Source organism: Saimiri boliviensis, chromosome 4, assembly GCF_048565385.1.
Source record: "Saimiri boliviensis isolate mSaiBol1 chromosome 4, mSaiBol1.pri, whole genome shotgun sequence".
NCBI lineage: Eukaryota > Metazoa > Chordata > Mammalia > Primates > Cebidae > Saimiri > Saimiri boliviensis.
In genome coordinates this window covers 102,653,442-102,675,118 of record NC_133452.1, presented here as the reverse complement: position 1 = coordinate 102,675,118, position 21,677 = coordinate 102,653,442, and positions in this window count along the sequence as shown.

The window sequence follows — 21,677 nt, the reverse complement described above, 5'->3', positions numbered from 1 at the left end:
CTTTCTCCCTTTTCCTTTAAATCCCAAAGAAACAAGTCTCCCTCTCAAAGTAGAGGCAAACGAGACACTTTATCCATGCGCTCCAAAGCTCCAATGTCAGTCATGGACTTGGGAAGACAGTCTTCCCTTGGTGTCTGGTCAATTGAGGGACGCCTGTCTTGATCACTCACCCATGTTACAGCCTGGGAATCAGTCAGGGACGAAAACCCCGCTACTGCTCACGCCGTCTCTTCATCTCTGCTTCTCATCCTTAAAACTTACCTCCTTCACCAGGGGCAGTACTGCGCCCTCTGTTCCTCTGTCTTTGCCTCTAGCCTGCGTCTAAAACCTTTTCAACTATCGCCCGATCTGAAACCTAAACATCTCATTTTTCTTTTCTGTAACACACCCTGGCCTCCATACAAATGAGGCATTGGTTCCAAATGGCCGGAAAACACTTTCAATTTTTCCGTTCTGTGAGACCTAAACCATTTTTGTCAACGAATGGGCAGGTGGTCTAAGGTGCCCGACGTCCAGGCATTTTTTTTTTTACACTCCACTCCCTCCCTAATCTCTGCTCTCAATGCAGCCCATCCCAAATTTCCCTTCTCTCCTGCCCACCCCTCCCACGTCTGCCGGTAACCCAGAATCCTCCTTGTCTATCAACCTTCCAACCTTTCTCCTCCACCCCATTCCAAACCAGACCCCAGTCCAGGCCCTAACCCCCACCCCAGAGCCTCCCTCCTCCTTCTCTGCCGACAACCCACCTCCTTATGCCCCTCCTGTCACCTCCCCACCTCACACCCAGTCTGGCTTACAGTTGAGTCCCGAGGCTACCTCCTCCACCCCAACCAACAATTCCCCCTTCGAGAGGTGGCTGGAGCCAAGGCGTAGTCAGGATGCACATTTCTCTCTTTATCTGACTTTCCCAAATCGGCCAGTGGTTAGGCGGCTCCTCATCAGATCCTGAGTACGTAACCCAGTCCTATAATCTCACCTGGAGTGACTTGAATGTCATCCCTACTTCCACTCTCACCCCTAAAGAACACTTAATATGCATTTTGTCACCCAACCCTCCCCTGACATTAAAAAAGCTATAGAAATTAAAATCTGGCCCTCAAACCCCACAACAGAATTAATCAACCTCGCCTTCAAGGTGTTCAATAATAGGGAAGAAGCTGCCTGGTGGCAGCACATCTCAAAAGTACAGATGCTGCCTCTGCTGTAAGACAAACCCCAGCCACACCACCGGCTCACAAAGACTTCAAAGCGCCCAGACCACAGGGGCCAGCCGCCCCTCCCAAACCTTGCTTCAACTGTCAGAAACCTGGCCACCAGGCCAAGGAATGCCCGAAGCCCGGGATTCCTCCTACGCCCTGCCCCGTCTGTGCGGGACCCCCATTGGAAGCCGGACTGTCCGACTCATGTCCCTGCTCCCAGAGTTGCAGCCCCCAACACAGAGCTCCCGAACCGAACCCTTCCCAGATCTCCTCAGCTTGGCGGCTGAAGACTGTCGCTGCCCGGACATCTCGGAGACCCCCTGGACCATCATGGACACCAAGCTTTGGGTAACTCTTATGGTGGAGGGGATGGACTCATCCCCTTCTTAATCAACACAGGGCCACCCACTCCACACTGCCTTCTTTTCAATGACCTGTCTCCTTGGCCTCCATAACTGTTGTGGGAATTGATGGCCAGGCTTCCAGGCCTCTCAAAACGCCCCAAGTCTGGTGTCAATCAGGCCAGCACTCCTTTCCCATTCTTTCCTAATCATCCCCGCTTCTGCAGGCCCCGTTAGGCTGAGATATCTTAGCAAAGCTGTCTGCCTCCTTAACTATTCCTGGGCTACAGCCACACCTCATCGCAGCCCTCCTCCCCAAACCCATACCTCCCTCAATAGCTCCCCTTATGTCTCCCCACCTTAACCCTAGGGTGCGGGACACCGCCTCCCCATCGCTTGCTACAAGCCACTCACCACTCATCATCCCCTTAAAACCTAACCACCCTTATCCCACCCCATCCCAGTACCCCATCCCAACACAAGCCTTCAAAGGCCGGAAGCCTGTTATTACTCACTCACTGCAACATGGCCTTTTGGTTCCTACAAACTCTCCTTACAATTCCTCTATCCTAGCTGTCCAGAAGCCAGACAAATTCTACAAACTAGTCCAAGACCTCCACCTCATCAGATTGTACTTCCATCTACCTGGTTGTACAAACCCTTATACCCTATCTTCCTACCCCCTTCCATAACTCACTACTCTGTTCTTGGCCTCAAAGACGCTTTTCTCTAAAGCCCAAGTTTCTTCCCCATCTGTTACAGTCCTTCGCCAGCATACACACGCTCTCTCTGCCAGCCGTACCCAGTTGATTTCTCAACCCCACCCCCATCCACTAAACAACAGCTTCTCTCCTTCCTAGGCGTTGTAGGATACTTTCGCCTCTGGATACCAGTTTTTGCCCACCTAACCAACCACTTCATGAACTTACAAGAGGAAACTTAGCCGACCCCATAGACCAAAACTCCTTCCCCCATTCTTCCTTCCGTTTCTAAAAAAGACCTTAGAGACTGCTCCTACTTCAGCGCCCCCAGCTCCTCTCAACCCTTCTCTCTACACAGCAGAAAGAAAAGGCTGTGCTGTCGGAATTCGTACCCAGGAGCCAGGCCCACAGCCTGTACCTTTTTACCCAAACAACTTAACCTCACAGTCCTGGGCTGGCCCTCATGCCTACACTGGCAATCCCTCAAAATCACGGGCTATGCCCCACGTACCCTCTGTAGCTCTCACAGCCTCCAAGGTTTCGTCTCCCCTTCACACCTCACACGCTTACTTTCAGCCCCTCGCCTTCTCCAGCTTTATGCACTCCTCATGGAAACACCCACAGTAACCATTGTTCTTGGACCTGACTTCAACCCAGCCTCTTACTTAATACCCAACACAAACCCTGAACCCATGACTGTATCTCCCTAATCCAAACAGCATCCTCCCCGCTTCCCCATCTTTCTCTTTTTCCCACTCCAGACCCAGACCACACGTGGTTTATTGATGGCAGTTCCTCCGAGCCCAGTCGGTGGCACCGGCCAAAGCTGGCCATGCTGTTGGATCTCACTCCTCTGTTACCGAGGCTGCCACACTCCCCTCTTCCAGCACTTCTCAGCAAGCTGAACTGATTCCTTATCCCGTGCTCTTACTCCTGCCGAGGGACTACAGTAGTTCATGTCTACACTGACTCTGAATACGCCTTCCACATCCTACACCACCATGCTGCCACATGGGCAGAAAGACGTTTTCTCACCACACAGGGGTCCTCTACTTGCCCCCTTAATAAAGGCCCTCCTTAACGCCACTGTTCCCCCAGCCGTGGCCGGAGTATCCACTGCAGAGGACTCAGGATTCGAGCCACTCCTAAAGAACCCACAGGGCTTCTTATTGGAACTCCTGTATGGCCGCACCTTTCTGCTGAGGCCCAACCTTACTCCAGACGCCAGGACAAATGCTCCCTCCAACAACCCCAGGACATCCGCTTGCCCCGAGACCTCCCGCAGTGTAAGTTCCTTCCCACTTTTAGGTTTCTGCACCACCCCCCCATCCCACTCAGAGAAGCCCTGGGAAATATCGCCCCATCAGCCCTCTGTGCCAGCCTTCCTAATATCCTACTTCTTTTTCCTTTCTATTACTATATAAAAAGACAGGAATGTAAGGTCTTTTAGGCTGATGGCACCATGGACTGCCTGGTAATCTCTGTGACCTGCACATACACCTCCAGATGAGATCCTGGAAATACAAAGTCTGAAGTAACTAGAAAACCACAAAAGGGAAGAATGACCAACCCCTGCGTGCCTAATCATCTTTGAGACATTCTCTATTGTTCATTCCCACCTCAACTGATAAGGCAATTGGACTTAGTAACCCACCCTGGTCAACCCCTTCCCAGCTTGCAAAAACCGCCCTAAACTGTAACTTCTGTAACTTTCCACTGCCTACCCCAAACATGTAACACCAGCTCGTGTTCCTCTGCCCTCCGCTGACTCTTCAGACTTAAGCCTGCCTGCACCCGTGTGAATAAACAGCCATTTTGCTCACACAAAACCTGTTTGTGGGGTGGGTCTCTTCATTCAGAGTGTGCGTTTTGACACTAGCCACTACAGGAGTCATTCTGAGGCCCGCTGGAGGCCCTGGGGTCTTCCCAGGCCCCTTAATCAGCTGCCCCCAGAGTCAGCAGGGCAGGATGCTGCCGGTAGGGACCGCAGGAAGCACAGCGCAGCCGCCCAGGCCCGGGGAACCTGAGACTGGGACAGAGCTTCCAGGGCGCGGGGCCTGACCTCCCCGGGGCACTCCAGGCTGCAAGGCGCCCTCCACAGTGACCTTCAGAGGCGCACCTGCTCAGGAGAACAGCAAGACATCTCCCCCCCCGCCCCCCGCACTCTCCCTGGTCCTTATGTCCCTGAGGCCACCATTCTCCATCCCCAGTGCCTGGAAAAGCAAGAGCAGAGTGGCCCAGGCAGCCTCCAGTGTGGGCTCTGGGTGGCCAGGGCTCCTCAGGGCTAGGCCTGCAGCTCAGCTCAAGAGGTGCTTTTGCTAAGCTTGTCTCGAATCTGTATTCACCAGAAAACAAGAGCCTCCCAGCCTCTGGGGTTCCTGGGCCTGTAAAGATGTGTGTGCCTCTCAGGCCTCTCTGATGCAAGGGCAGGGACCACGCTAGGCCTGGGCTGGGAATGGCTCTGCGACTCCAGAAGCTCCATCCTAAACTCCAGAGACACCCAGAGGGCTGTGCTGCCGTGTGGGATGTGTGTTATCTGTGAGCGTGATGTGGCTTCTTCCTCACTGTGCAACCCAAGCAGGCAGACGTACAAACCGCGTGTGTTCAAAACCTGAGTCCACGTGCATGAGAACGCAGCTGTGGGTCTTCTCTTAGAAATAAAGTGGTGACTTGTACTGTATTTGAGTCGTCACTCTCTGCAGCAACCCCTCTTGGCACCCAGGGACAAGCAGGGGGCCCAGGCCAGCGTCAGCCCCTCTGCCCCAGTGCCCTCCTGTGCCCTCTCCGCAGGCCCAGGCACTCAGGGGCATCTGCCCGGGCTCCTGCTCACTTCCTCTGGCTCGTGGAGGGAGGCAGACAGCCCTGGAGCCAGGCCAGCCACAGGGGCACAGCCAGGAGAGAGGCACAGAGAGGCCGGCTTGCTCCAGGGTGGCGGGGATGGCGGGATTCGGGCCACACTGTCACCGGCTGTACAAGGCCTTCGCTCAGGGTGGAGGGGCCATCCAGCTCCCTTCCGCCCCCTGTGGCGCCCTGTCCCCTCCACCCCATGCCCTAGTCAGTGCCATTTCTGGAGGGTTAGGAAGTATCACTTTGAACCTGGTTTCCCCTCCCTTGTCATTTCTCCTGCTCTGAGCTCAGCCCCAGCTGTTTTCTTCCTCATGTCTTGTCCGTGAGCATTTGGTAGCAAGTTCCCCCCATTTATCTTGCTTCCTGGAGGAGACACCGGGAAGCGAACCAGTGAGCCAGAAGCCAGCCCTCTGCAGGCACTGGTGCTCTCCTGGTGCCAGCCCCGAGTCCTGGGTTTGTGAGCTCAACCTGTGGGCCTGACGTCTCAGGTGCCCGCTCCTCTGTGCCGCCCCTGGGCCTGAGTCTCCAGCAAGTCCACTGGCACATGTGGGACCCAAGACTTCATGTCTGGACGTGAGGGACCCCAGCCACCTGGAGCCCCAGCCGCCGCCTCAGCTGTTGTCACGTGGAAACCAGGCAGGGGTCTGATCTTCTCAGTGTAATTTCTTCTTGGAACCTAAACTAGGGACTCCCCATGTTTTGGTAGTTTGTTTTTTGTTTTTTGTTTTTGAAACTGAGTTTCGCTCTTGTTACCCAGGTTGAAGTGCAATGGCGCGATCTCGGCTCACCACAACCTCCCCCTCCTGGGTTCAGGAAATTCTCCTGCCTCAGCCTCCTGAGTAGCTGGGATTATAGGCACGCACCACCACGCCCAGCTAATTTTTTTGTATTTTAAGTAGAGATGGGGTTTCACCATGTTGACCAGGATGGTCTCGATCTCTCGACCTCGTGATCCACCCGCCTCGGCCTCCCAAAATGCTGGGATTACAGGTTTGAGCCACCGCGCCCAGCCCCATGTTTTTGGTTTTAACTTCCACCCAGTGGCTTTAGCCGAGCACTGCAGCCCCAAGTCTGGAGCTCCATTTCCAAACGATGTAGGCATCTTCTTCGGAGCACACCCTCCTAGCTTCGGATCTTCCAGAACTAACATGTTTCCAATAATGGCTGATATGAGTGTTGAACAAGACAAAACCCAATCCAGAGAGCACTGGGCTTTGTCGTGCCACTGCCCCAGGCTCCAGGTCATAGCCCCTCAGCCTTCCAAGTGCTGGGGATGGAGCAGGGATACTGCCCCTGCTGTCCCCCTCACCAACCTTCCAGGGAGCAGACACCAGCATTGATGTGAATGTGGTTCAGCCATGTGCAGAGGGAGAGGATGCCTGTCTGGTCATGCAGGTTGAAGTCTGTGGCCCAGGGAGGCTTCCAGAGAAGGTGACAGCTGAGTAAAGCCCTCAGGGGTGGGGAACAAGACTCATGGCCCCCTGGGGGAGACGTCCAAGAGGAGGGGGCCAAGGGAAGTCTCAGTGCCTCCTGGCTGGCTTATTTGCTCTGCTGATGTCTGAAGACAAGGCTGATCCTGTGGCTTGGGATAATGTGAGGAAGTTGCTGTTTTTTCATCAGAGACAGACTAGTGTGGACTTTAATTTGTGTCATTTTATTAAACTGCTTGTTGGGGTTTGTGTTTGGGATCAAATTCACATATAACAATATTAACCTTAAATGTGAATGGGCTAAATGCCCCATCAAAAGACACAGACTGGCAAACTGGATAAAGAGTCAAGACCCATCGGTGTGCTGTACTCAGGAGACCCATCTCACATGCAAAGACACACATAAGCTCAAAATAAAGGGATGGAGGAAGATTTACCAAGCAAATGGAGAATGAAAAAAAAAAAAAAAAAACCTGGGAGGGTTGCGATCCTAGTCTCTAATAAAACAGACTTGAAACCAACAAAGATCAGAAGAGACAAAGAAGGACATTACATAATGGTAAAAGGATCAATGCAACAAGAAGAGCTAACCATCCTAAATATATACACACCCAATACAGGAGCACCCAGATACATAAGGCAAGTTCTTCATGACCTACAAAGAGACTTAGACTCCCACACAATAATAGTGGGAGACTTTAACACCCCACTGTCAATATTAGACAGATCAATGAGAGAAAATTAAGAAGGATATCTAGGACTTGAACTCAGATTTGGACCAAGTGGACCTAATAGACATCTATAGAACTCTCCACCCCAAATCCACAGAATATACATTCTTCTCAGCACCACATCACACTTATTCTAAGATCTTTAAAATTAAACTAGCCGAAATGAGTAGAAATACAAAAAATTGGCCAGGCATGGTAGTAGGTGCCTGTAGTCCCAGCTACTTGGGAGGGTGAGGCAAGAGAATCACTTGAACGCAGAAGGCGGAGGTTGCAATGAGCCAAGATCACACCACTGCACTACAGCCTGGGCGACAGAGTGAGACTCCATCTCAAAAAAAAATGCCACCCCTGGGTCCACAGCAGCCCCCTGAATCAGAACCTGTAGGGGCAGGCAGTGTGGACATGTCAGTTATCAAGTTCCCAGGTGATTCTTAACAGAGTTTGAGAACTATTGTTCTAATAGTCACTGAAAATGTAAACACATGGATGCAGGTGTCTGCTCCCTGGAAGGTGAGGGAGGGCAGGAAGGGAAGCGCCCCTGCTCCGTTCCCAGCACTTGGCAGGCCAGTGGGCTGTGACCTGGGTTTGGGGGTGGGGGAGCGGGGCAGTGGCAAGACAAAGCCAGTGCTCTCTGGATTGGGTTTTGTCTCTTTCAACACCCATGTCAGCCAATTATTGGAAGTTCTGCGGTCTCAGGTGAGGCAGCAATGGAATGTGGAGCCACTTCAGAAGAGTCTATCCTGCCACATCCTGGGCCAGTGAATCCTGGTGTGGAAGACGCAGGGTGGCTATGGGGCGCTGGTGGGAAACCTTGTCAGTGGAAGAAATGCTAAGACTCCAGAGGCGGGCAAAGGGTGTCTGTCTTAGAGTCTGTCATCAGTCTCTACCAAAATGAAAGACCAGGGTGTTAGAAAGCCTGCAGCTTCAGTAAAGGAAAGTGGGGTCCCAGAGCCCACACAGGAGCTTACAATGAGCCTCACGGACTGTCCCAAAGAAGGGCAACTTCGAAAACCACATGAGCACCCACCAGAGCCAGATGCTACCCAGGGGCCTGGCTGGCCCTCAGCCTCCTCTTGCTTGAGCCAACATCATCCTGATACCAAAACCTGGCAGAAACTTAACTACAAAAGAAAATTTCAGGCCAATATCCATGATGAACATTGATGTGAAAATCCTCAACAAAATACTGGCAAACCGAATTCAACAGCACATCGAGAAGCTTATCCATCACAATCAAGTTGGCTTTATCCTTGGGATGCAAGGCTGGTTCAACATACACAAATCTATAAATGTAATCCATCACATAAACAGAACCAAAGACAAAAACCACATGATTCTCTCAATAGATGCAGAGAAGGCCTTCGGCAAAATTCAACAGCCCTTTATGCTAAAAACTCTCAATAAACTAGGTATCAGTGGAACATATCTCAAAATAATAAGAGCTATTTATGACAAACCCACAGCCAATATCATACTGAATAGGCAAAAACTGAAGCATTTCCTTTGAAAACTGGCACAAGACAAGGGTGCCCTCTCTCACCACTCCTTTTCAACATAGTACTGGAAGTTCTGGCTGGGCAATCAGGCAAGAAAAAGAAATAAAGGATATTCAATTAGGAAAACAGGAAGTCAAATTGTCTCTCTTTGCAGACAACATGCTTGTATATTTAGAAGACACCATCGTCTCAGCCCCAAATCTCCTTAAGCTGATAAGCAACTTCAGGAAAGTCTCAGTATACAAAATCAGTGTGCAGAAATCACAAGCATTTCTATACATCAGTAACAGAGAGCCAAATCATGAGGGAACTCCCATTCACAACTGCTACAAAGAGAATAAAATACCTAGGAATACAACTAACAAGGGATGTGAAGAACCTCTTCAAGAACAACTACCAACCACTGCTCAAGGAAGTAAGAGAGGACACAAACATTACATGCTCATGATTAGGAAGAATCTATATCATGAAAATGGCCAAATTGCCCAGTGTAATTTACAAATTCAATGCTATCCCCATCAAGCTACCACAGACTTTCTTCACAGAATTGGAAAAAAATACCTTAAACTTCATATGGAACCAAAAAAGAGCCCATATAGTCAAGACAATCCTAAGCAAAAACAACAACAATAACAACAAATCAAAAACAAAAACAAAGCTGGAGGCATCACATTATCTGACTTCAAACTATACTACAAGGCTACAGTAATCAAAACAGCATGGTACTGGTACCAAAACAGATATATAGACCAATGGAGCAGAATAGAGGCCTCAGAAATAACACCACACATCTACAACCATCTGATCTTTGACAAACCTGACAAAAACAAGCTATGGGGAAAGGATTCCCTGTTTAATAAATGGCATTGGGAAAACTGGCTAGCCATGTGCAGAAAGCAGAAACTGGACCCCTTCCTGACTCCTTACACTAAAATTAACTCCAGATGGATTAAAGACTTAAACATAAGGCCTAACACCATAAAAACCCTAGAAGAAAACCTAGGCAATACCATCCAGGACATAGGCATAGGCAAGGACTTCATGACCAAAACACCAAAAGTATTGGCAATAAAAGCCAAAATAAACAAATAGGACCTAATTAAACTCCACAGCTTCTGCACAGCAAAAGAAACAATCATTAGAGTGAATCAGCAACCAACAGAATGGGAAAATTTTTTTGCAATCTACCTATCAACGGGCTAATATCCAGAATCTACAAAGAACTAAAACAGATTTACAAGAAAACAAACAAACAAACAAACAAGCCCATTCAAAAGTGGGCAAAGGATGTTAACAGACACTTTTCAAAAGAAGACATTTATGCAGCCAACAAACATATAAAAAAAAAGCTCATCATCACTGGTCATTAGAGAAATGCAAATCAAAAACCACATTGAGATATCATCTCATGCCAGTTAGAATGGTGATCATTAAAAAAATCAGGAGACAACAGATGGTGAAGAGGTTGTGGAGAGATAGGAACACTTTGACACTGTTGGTGGGAGTATAAATTAGTTCAACCAAGAGGAATGCTGGGAAGATGGCCGCCTAAGAACAGCTCAGGACTTCAGCTCCCAGTGAAAGTGCAGAGGGTGAGTGGACGCCGCATTTCCAGACGAACTCTTATTGCCCACAGACCAGGAGATACCCAGGCAGAGGGGTCGCCAGTGTCGCAGTCCCAGCCGGTGCGGCTGTTTTGGCCCCCGAGGGGCTGATTCCGCCCACGCGGCTGCTGTGACCACGCCCTGTTGCTGCGGTTCTCCTTACAAAAGCCACTGGTCTGGGAGCCCTCTTAGCTGGCGAGCAGAGCCCTGAGATGGCAGAGTTGCCCATTCATCTGAAATAGCGAGCCAGGCCAGGAGATTCCTAGGCAAAAAATCCGCCAGGAGCCGGCGCCGCAGTTCAAGCCGACTCAGTGAGTCGCAGCACGGGAGATCCCAGCACCTTTTCAACAAGCGACGGGAATGCGGGGTTGTTCAACTTAAAAGAAAAGACTCTGAGTCAGGGAGCCAGGTGATCAGGCTCGGTTGGTCCCACCCCTCGACCCCCAACAACAACGAAAACAAAAACAGTAATTGGAAACCCTCTGGGTTGAGCCCTTCAAACCAAGCACAGCTGAACGTGGGGGAGGGGCTTCCGCCATTACTGAGACTCTCCACTGCTACGGAGGCAGGCTGCCGTTGCAGAGGCAACCTGCCACAACAGAGAGAGTCTGCCATAACAGAGGCGGGGCCACCGTTGCTGAGACAGTTCTAACTACGCCCATATAAACAGGACTGCAGGGAAGAGCTGAGGGCAGCTGGGCGGAGCCCATAGCAGCTCAGCAAAGCCCCTGCGGGCAGGCAGTGGCTAGGCGTGCTGCTAGCTGGGTGGGTCAGACCTGAAAGAAAAATCAAAAAAGGCAGTAGTGCAACGGAAACTCATAAAGCACCAACTCCCTGGGACAGAGCACCTGGGAACAAAAAGTGCTTTATGAGTTCAGCTGCAGCAGACCTAAACATACCTGCCCAGCAGCTCTGAACGAACAACGGAGCTCATAACTCAGGACTTAAGCCCCAATAAAAGATAGACTGTCTCCTCAAGTAGCTCCCTGACCCCCATAGAACCAAAGACTCACCTCATAAAGGAGAGAACGGACTGACAGTAGGCGAGCATCCTTCTGGGACAAAGATAGAGGAAGAGGAAACTGGCAGCAACCCTTACTGTTCTGCAGCTGCTGCAGGTGATCCCCAGGCAAGCAGGGCCTGGAGAGGACCTCAGCAGTCCTACAGCAGAGGGGCCAGACTGTTAGAAGGAAAGCTTAAAAAAAATAAATAAATAAAATAAAAGAAGTAACTTCAGCATCCACGAACTAGCAGCTCACTCAGAGACCCAATCTGAAAGACAGTAATTACAACGACAACAGGTGGATAAACCCACAAAAATGGGAAGAAACCAGCGCAAAAAGGATGAAAACTCCCGAAACCAGAACACCTCTCCTCCTAAAAGGGATCACAACTCCTCACCAGCAAGGGAACCAGACCAGATGGAGAAGGAGGGTGATGAAATGACAGAATCAGACTTCAGAAGGTGGGTAGTAAGAAACTACAGTGAGCTAAAAGAACACGTTCTAACCCAACGCAAAGAGAATAGGAACCTTGAAAAAAGATTGGACGAAATGCTGATGAGAATGGACAGCATAGAGAGGAGTATAAGTGAACTGAGGGAGCTGAAAAACGCAACACGAGAACTTCGTGAAGTATGCACAAGCTTCAACAGCCAAATTGACCAAGCTGAAGAAAGGATATCAGAGGTCGAAGATCAACTCAATGAAATAAAAAGAGAAGGCAAGAACAGAGAAAAAAGCGCAAAAAGGAATACACAAAATCTTCAAGAAATGCGGGACTATGTGAAAAGACCTAATCTACGTCTGATAGGTGTACCTGAATGTGATGAAGAGAATGAATCCAAGCTGGAAAATACTCTTCAGGATATTATCCAGGAAAACTTCCCCAACCTAGCAAGGCAGACCAATATTCAAATCCAGGAAATACAGAGAACACCACAAAGATATTCCTCAAGAAGAGCAACCCCAAGGCACATAATAGTCAGATTCACCAGGGTTGAAATGAAAGAGAAAACGCTAAGGGCAGCCAGAAAGAAAGGTCGGGTAACCCACAAAGGGAAGCCCATTAGACTCACAGCAGATCTCTCAGCAGAAACCCTACAAGCCAGAAGAGATTGGGGGCCAATATTCAACATCCTTAAAGAAAAGAACTTTCAACCCAGAATCTCCTATCCAGCCAAACTAAGCTTCGTAAGCGAAGGAAAAATAAAATCCTTTGTGAACAAGCAAGCACTCAGAGATTTCATCACCACCAAACCTGCTCTACAAGAACTCCTGAAAGAGGCTCTACACATATAAAGGAACAAACAATACCAGCCACTCCAAAAACACACCAAATGGTAAAAGAGCATCAACACAATCAAGAAGCTGCATCAACTAACCAACAAAACAGCCAGGTAGCATCAAAATGACAGTATCAAATTCACACATAACAACACTATCCCTAAATGTCAATGGACTAAATGCCCCAATCAAAAGACACAGACTGGCAAATTGGATAAAAAGCCAAAATCCATCAGTGTGCTGTATCCAGGAAACCCATCTTACATGCAAGGATACACAAAGGTTCAAAATAAAGGGATGGAGGAAGATCTACCAAGCAAATGGAGAGCAAAAAAAAGCAGGAGTTGCAATTCTCATCTCTGATAAAATAGACTTTAAAGCAACAAAGATCAAAAGAGACAAAGAAGGACATTACATAATGGTAAAAGGATCACTGCAACAAGAAGAGCTAACGATCCTAAATATATACGCACCCAATACAGGAGCACCCAGATACATAAGGCAAGTTCTTAATGACTTACAAAGAGACTTAGACTCCCACACAATAATAGTGGGAGACTTTAACACCCCATTGTCAATATTAGACAGATCAATGAGACAGAAAATCAACAAGGATATCCAGGACCTGAATTCAGACCTGGAACAAGCAAACCTAATAGACATTTACAGAACTCTCCACCCCAAATCCACAGAATATACATTCTTCTCAGCACCACATCACACCTACTCTAAAATTGACCACATAATTGGCAATAAATCACTCCTCAGCAAATGCAAAAGAACAGAAATCATAACAAACAGTCTCTCAGGCCACAGTGCAATTGAGTTAGAACTTAGAATGCAGAAACTAACTCAGAACCGCACAGCTTCATGGAAACTGAACAACTTGCTCTTGAATGTTGACTGGATAAACAATGAAATGAAGGCAGAAACAAAGATGTTCTTTGAAACCAATGAGAACGAAGACACAACATACCAGAATCTCTGGGACACATTTAAAGCAGTCTCTAGAGGAAAATATATAGCAATGAGTGCATACATGAGAAGAAAGGAGAGATCTAAAATTGACACCCTATCATCAAAATTGAAAGAGCTAGAGGAGCAAGATCAAAAAAATTCAAAACCTAGCAGAAGACAGGAAATAACTAAGATCAGAGCAGAATTGAAGGAAATAGAGACACAAAAAACTCTTCAAAAAATCAATAAATCCAGGAGCTGGTTTTTTGAAAAGACCAACAAAATAGACAGATCACTAGCCAGATTAATAAAAAAGAAAAGAGAGAATAACCAAATTGACGCAATAAAAAACGATAAAGGGGATATCTCCACAGATTCCACAGAAATCTAAACCATCATCAGAGATTATTACAAACAACTCTATGCACATAAACTAGTAAACCTGGAAGAAATGGATAAATTCCTGGACACCTGCATCCTCCCAAGCCTAAACCCGGAAGAAGCTGAAACCCTGAATAGACCAATAACATGGTCTGAAGTCAAGGCAGGAATAAAGAGCCTACCACCCAAAAAAAGCCCAGGTCCAGATGGGTTCACAGCTGAATTCTACCAGACATACAAAGAGGAGATGATACCATTCCTTCTGAAACTATTCCAGACAATCCAAAAAGAGGGAATCCTTCCCAAATCATTTTACGAGACAAACATCATCCTGATACCAAAACCCGGCAGAGACTCAACAAGAAAAGAAAATTTCAGGCAAATATCCATGATGAACATAGATGCAAAAATCTTCAATAAAATACTGGCAAACCGATTGCAACAGCATATCAAAAAGCTCATCCACCATGATCAAGTAGGATTCATCCCGAGGATGCAAGCCTGGTTCAACATACGCAAATCCATAAACGTAATTCACCACATAAACAGAACCAAAGACAAAAACCACATGATTATCTCAATTGATGCAGACAAGGCTTTTGACAAAATTCAACAACCCTTTATGCTAAAAACCCTCAATAAACTAGGTATTGACGGAACGTATCTCAAAACAATAAAAGCTATTTACGACAAACCAACAGCCAATATCATACTGAATGGGCAAAAACTGGAAGCATTCCCTTTGAAATCTGGCACTAGACAAGGATGCCCTCTCTCACCACTCCTATTCAATATAGTACTGGAAGTTCTAGCCAGAGCAATCAGGCAAGAAAAAGAAATAAAGGGTATCCAAATTGGAAAGGAGGAAATCAAATTGTCTCTATTTGCAGATGACATGATTGTATATCTGGAAGACCCCATCATCTCAGCCCAAAATCTCCTGAAACTGATAAACAACTTCAGCAAAGTCTCAGGATACAAAATCAACGTGCAAAAATCACAAGCATTCCTATACGCCAGTAATAGACTTGAAGAGAGCCAAATCAAGAACGAACTGCCATTCACAATTGCTACAAAGAGAATAAAATACCTAGGAATACAACTAACAAGGAACGTAAAGGACCTCTTCAAGGAGAACTACAAGCCATTGCTCAACGAAATAAAAGAGGACACAAACAGATGGAGTAACATTCCATGTTCATGGTTAGGAAGAATCAACATTGTGAAAATGGCCATACTGCCCAAAGTAATTTACAGATTCAACGCTATTGCCATCAAGCTACCAATGACCTTCTTCACAGAACTGGAAAAAAACACCTTAAACTTCATATGGAACCAAAAGAGAGCCCGCATAGCCAAGTCAATTCTAAGCAAAAAGAACAAAGCGGGAGGCATCACACTACCAGACTTCAAACTATACTACAAGGCTACAGTAATCAAAACAGCATGGTACTGGTACCAAAACAGAGATATAGACCAATGGAACAGAACAGAGGCCTCAGAGGAAATACAACATACCCACAACCATCTGATCTTTGACAAACCTGACAAAAACAAGCAATGGGGAAAGGACTCCCTGTTTAATAAATGGTGTTGGGAAAACTGGCTAGCCATGTGCAGAAAGCAGAAACAGGACCCCTTCCTGACACCTTACACCAAAATTAACTCCAGATGGATTAAAGACTTAAACATCAGACCTAACACCATAAAAACCCTAGAAGAAAATCTAGTCAAAACCATTCAGGACATAGGTGTAGGCAAGGACTTCATGACCAAAACGCCAAAAGCAATGGCAACAAAAGCCAAAATAGACAAATGGGACCTAATCAAACTCCACAGCTTCTGCACAGCAAAAGAAACAGTCAGTAGAGTGAATCGGCAACCAACAGAATGGGAAAAAATTTTTGCAGTCTACCCATCTGACAAGGGGCTGATATCCAGAATTTACAAAGAACTAAAGCAGATTTACAAGAAAAAAACAAACAAGCCCATTCAAAAATGGGTGAAGGATATGAACAGATACTTTACAAAAGAAGACATACAGGAGGCCAACAAACATATGAAAAAATGCTCATCATCACTGGTCATCAGAGAAATGCAAATCAAAACCACATTGAGATACCATCTCACGCCAGTTAGAATGGCGATCATTAAAAAAATCTGGAAACAACAGATGCTGGAGAGGATGTGGAGAAATAGGAACACTTTTACACTGTTGGTGGGAATGTAAATTAATTCAACCATTGTGGAAGACAGTGTGGCGATTCCTCAAGGACCTAAAAATAGAAATCCCATTTGACCCAGCAATCCCATTACTGGGTATATATCCAAAGGATTATAAATCATTCTACTACAAGGACACATGCACACGAATGTTCATTGCAGCACTGTTTACAATAGCAAAGACCTGGAACCAACCCAAATGCCCAACGATGATAGACTGGATAGGGAAAATGTGGTACATATACACCATGGAATATTACGCAGCCATCAAAAACGATGAGTTCACGTCCTTTGTAGGGACATGGATGAACCTGGAAACCATCATTCTCAGCAAACTGACACAAGAGCAGAAAATCAAACACCGTATATTCTCACTCATAGGCGGGTGTTGAACAATGAGAACACGTGGACACAGGGAGGGGAGCACTACACACTGGGTTCCGTTTGGGGGAAATGGGGGAGGGGGGGTAGGGAGGTGGGAAGAGATAGCAGGGGGAGAAATGACAGATACAGGTGAGGGGACGGAAGGCAGCAAACCACACTGCCATGTGTGTACCTATGCAACAATCTTGCATGTTCTTCACATGTACCCCAAAACCTGAAATGAAATAAAAAAAAAAAGCTTGGAAAAAAAAAAAAAAGAATGGAGTGGGGAAGAAGGTGAGAGGAAAGTGAGTGTGACTACAAAAGGGCAACCCAAAGAATCCTAAATAATTCCAAGAGGTTGAAGTTGTTCTGTATTTTGAATGTATTAATATCAATAGCCTGGTTGTGAAAATCGTACTGTAATTCTGTAAGATTACCATTGGAGGAAACCAGTAAAGGATGTATAGAAAAATAAAAAATAAAAAATAAATAAATAAATTAGTTCAACCATTATCGAAGACAGTGTGGTGATTCCTCAAGAATCTAGAAACAGAAATACCATTTGACCCAGCAATCCCATTACTGGGTATATACCCAAAGGATTATAAATCATTTTGTTATAAAGACAGATGCACACATGTGTTTATTGTGGCACTGTTAGCAATAGCAAAGACTTGGAACCAAACCAAATGCCCACTGATGATAGACTGGATAAAGAAAATGTGGCATATATACACCATGGAATACTATGCAGCCATAAAAAAGGATTAGTCCATGTCTTTTTTAGGGACATGGATGAATCTGGAAACCATAATTCTCAGCAAACTGACACAAGAACAGAAAACCAAACATCCCATGTTCTCACTCATAAGTGGGTGTTGAACAATGAGAACACATGGACACAGGGAGGGGAGCATCACACACCGGGGCCTGTGGGGGATGAGGGGCTAGAGGAGGGATAGCAGGGGGTGGGGGATTGAAGAGGGATAGCATTAGGAGAAATACCTAATGTAGATGACAGGGTGATGGGTGCAGCGAACCACCACGGCACATGTATACCTAGGTAACAAACCTGCACGTTTTGCACATGTACCCCAGAACTGAAAGTATAATAAATACATTTTTTAAAAAAACGGAATGGAAAACAAGATGGGGTGTCAGCAGCTCAGGAAATGGTGGAAGCCAAGAAGCAGAGGATGACCCAAAGCCCTGGGCAGGCTGGACTGCACATTTCCATATCGGACCTGATGGATGCACAACTGACAGATGACACAGCGCTCCTCAGACACTCGAGCAATTCAGAGCGGCCGCAGCTCCGCCAGGGCAGGCCCCACCTGCTCCAAGGCAAAGAATGCCATGGGGCTTCCTCCCACCCCGCACCCGCCCAGCAGCCTTGGTTTTCTCTTCCTTCCAGTGGAGCTAACACGAGCACCTTTTGGGACTATGAGGATTAAATGAGCCTGGGGTGGGTGGGGGCGGGGTTGCCTCGTGGGTGAGTGTGTGAGTGTATGTGAGAGAGGGAGGCCAGCCATCTCCGTGATGATCACATTCTCTGGGTCTACACCAGTGGCCCTTTCTGCCTGCATTTTTCTTATTACAACATAGTCTCAACACTGCCCTTCACCGTCCAGCGCCTCCATCCGCTCCACTCCTTGGCCTTCCTCCCGGCTGCTTCTCCTGTCTTTTCTGGGTGCCCTTTGGAAATGTGGGATCCTCAGAGTATCTGGAGCTACCTTCTCCCCAGAACCTCCACCTCTAGGGGCCTGGTCCTTTGGGAGTGGGCAGGGCCCTGGGGCACCCTGCTGGCCTTCAGTAGCTGTTGGGGAGACACCCAGGGAAGCCTGAGGGGCAGCAGCGCTGGGTACGGGGTGGACAGGCCTGAGCCGAGAGGTCCTTCCATGGACCGTGGACACCCGTCCTGATCGACGACACTGCAGATGTGAGCCAGGGCCAAGGGCACTGCTCAGATGCCCTGAGGTACACGAGGGCAGCTCAGGAGCTTGCAGGGGCTGGGTGACAGAAATGAAAGGGGGAGGTGGCAGCCCAGCCACACCTGACCACTGGACCAATGGGAGCGAGGCACAGATGTGGTGGGACATCTGCTGTATTTCTGCCACTCCCAGTGATGGCCTGATGACTGCCTGTCACCACGGCCCTCCTGGGCCAGCCAATCACTAAGACACGAGGATGCAAGAAGGTGGTAGCTACTGCTCCCAGCAAACATGAGCATCCCCTCGATGCTGCTAGAGGCCAGAGGTGTGCCCCAGGGCCCAGCCTGGAGGTGAAGGTGCCCAGGGGCCTATGAAATGCACCAAACACCCACGGAAGACAGTGACACCACGTGGGCCCAAGTCTGATGTCCTCCAGCACCCACCATTGCCCAGCTTTCATGGACTCTGCAAGTTTAAGAGGAAAAAAGACGGGAAGCCATTTTTGAGAAAATCCACCCAGGACTCTCCATCTGGGGCGCTCCAGTTGGAGAATGTGTGTGTCAAGGTTCCAGATTCAGGCTTTCGTGCAGGCTGCATTAGGGAGGTGGCTTCAATCTGGCTGCACCCTGGAATCCCCTGTAGAGCTTTGCGAGGAACCACCCCCAACCAGTCACCCCAGAGACTGACTTGGTGTTGGGTGGATCCGGGCACAGACATTTTTAAAAACTCAGCAGGTGATTCTAAAGTCAGTCATGGCTGAGAGTCGCTAGGCAGGGGTCTGAGATGGTGGAACCTTCCACATTCCCCAGCTGGGGAACAGATGAGAGGGCGTTAGAGCTCTCCCAGCCTGGGAGAGGCTGAGCTGGCCCAGAACTGCATCCCGATTCCAGGCCCAGGGATCCCTTTCCTGCTGCCGGAGCTGACCAAGTGGAGGGGGAGCCGTGGGACCTGGGAGGCGCAGGTCTTCCTTTGAGGGCCTCCCAGACGGTGCCAGACTCTCCCTCCTCCTGCCATCCACTGTTCCACCCATACCTCCTTCCTTGAGTCCACCAGGACTGCTGACGTCACACACTTTGTCCCGGCTCATGTCGGGCCCCCCAGGAGGGCCCAATCCCCGATCCAGTCCCCCAACAGCTCTCTAGTACTGTCCCCACCTGGCACAGCCACCTGGGAGGCCCAGCAACACCCTCTGGAAGGAACCTGGCTGACTGAGCCCACTCTCAATCAGCTGCAGGGCTGAGAGCTCCTGTAAGTCCTCCAATGTCACAGAGCCACCCCTGCAGGACTTGATGGCCTAAAACAACATTTGTTTTGCTCGGGAACCCGCAGTTTGGCTGGGGCTTGGCAGGGACGGCTCCTATCCGCTCTACTTGGCACCACCGGGTCAGCCCTAAGGCTGAGGTGGATCATCTGGAGACTTGCTCACTCGCCATGCATGTGGCCCATGCACAGCTGGGCACCTGGGCACCACTGTCTCCATCTGGTATCTCTTCAGCATGGAAATACTGCTCAAAAGGAGCAATTTTTTTTCTTTAACTGAGGTGAAATTCACAGAACATAAAATTCACCATTTAAAAGGAACAGTTCTGTGGCATTTGGCATCACAGTGCTGTGCAACCACCACTTCCAGAACATTCTCATCAGCACATTCCTCACCCCAGAAGGAAACCCCACACCCATTAGGCAGTCGCTCTTACCCTCTCCTCCCCCAACTCTTGGTGGCGGCCAACCTGCTGTCCGTCTCTGCAGCGTTCCCTACTCTCCGGCTGCGTATACGTGGACTCACACGTTCGCCTTCATGTCTGGCTTCTCTCACTTTGCAGAACGTTTCTGAGGTTCACCTGGGCTACAGCTGGTGTCAGGACGTTACAGCTAGTGCTCGACTTACGACCACGATTGGTTCCGACAGACCGGTCGTAACACGATTTGGTCATAAGTTGAGTAGGCTGTATGTACAGTACTGTGAAATGACTGGTTGAATTTGTAGTAATAGTTTACCTTCAGGATTCACCTACTTTCTCCAGAGATCAGACTGGTAAAATAAGTAGAGATATGATATGGATGACTACCCTGGCATCTAGAGATCTTCAATAGTGGCATTAATTTCTACTCTTCCTGTCGTACGCCCAGCTGGGCAACGTTTGCGCTGCCAGACGGAGCGGTCGTAGCTAGCGATTGTGGTCGTCAAGTCGAACGGTCGTAAGTTGCACAGGTCGTAAGTCGATTAATAACTGTACTTCATTTACGGCTGAACTGCAGGACGGTACCAGGCTTTGTTTATCCTTCCCTCCCTTGGCGGCCACGTGGGTGGTTTCTACTTTGGGTTGTCATGAACAGGGCTCCCTCAAACATGGGGGGACTTGTATGGGTCCCGGCTTTCAACTCTCTCGGGTATATGCCTAGCAGTGGCATTGCTGGGTCACATGGTAATTCCCTGTTGGATTTTTTGACGTGCCAGCAGGGTGTCTACCACAGCAGCCGCACTGTTTTACTTTCCGCCAGCGAAACACAAGCCTTCCAGCCCCTCCACATCTTTGCTGTCACTTACTTTCCGTTTTTTAATTCTCGCCAACTATTGATATGAATGGCCAGACTTCCTGTGCATCAGCCCGCGTTCCCAAAGCACATGTCACCTGAGAGTGCCGGATGGGTCTGTCACGCACCTTTCGCATGCAGCCTCACGGCCAGGAAGCATCACCTCCACCACACGCGCTCCTGGTTGGAAGCGTCACCAAGGCCTGCCCATGTCCAAGGGGAGAGGCTCCACTTTTCCATGAGAGGAGCATCAGAGAATTCAGGGAAAGAACATGTTTCAGTCATGACATCTCCCATCTCACTCAGACCGGCCCTACACAAAGTGTCATCTTGTGACAAGATAAGGAGCTTATGCCAGAAGAGGCTTCAGCACGCAGCTCCTTTGTCAGGACAGTCTTGCCAGCTGCTCCAACTGTGCTGCCTCTCACTCAGGGGCCTGTGCCCCCCGGAGGTGGGGCTCTGAGTCTCCTCAGGGTACACAGGGCCAGAAGTTTATACAGTTTGGGAGGTGCCCTTTAAGAAAAAAAATCTAGCCTGGCGCGGTGGCTCAAGCCTGTAATCCCAGCACTTTGGGAGGTCAAGGTGGGTGGATCATGATGTCAAGAGATCAAGACCATCCTGGTCAACACAGTGAAACCCCGTCTCTACTA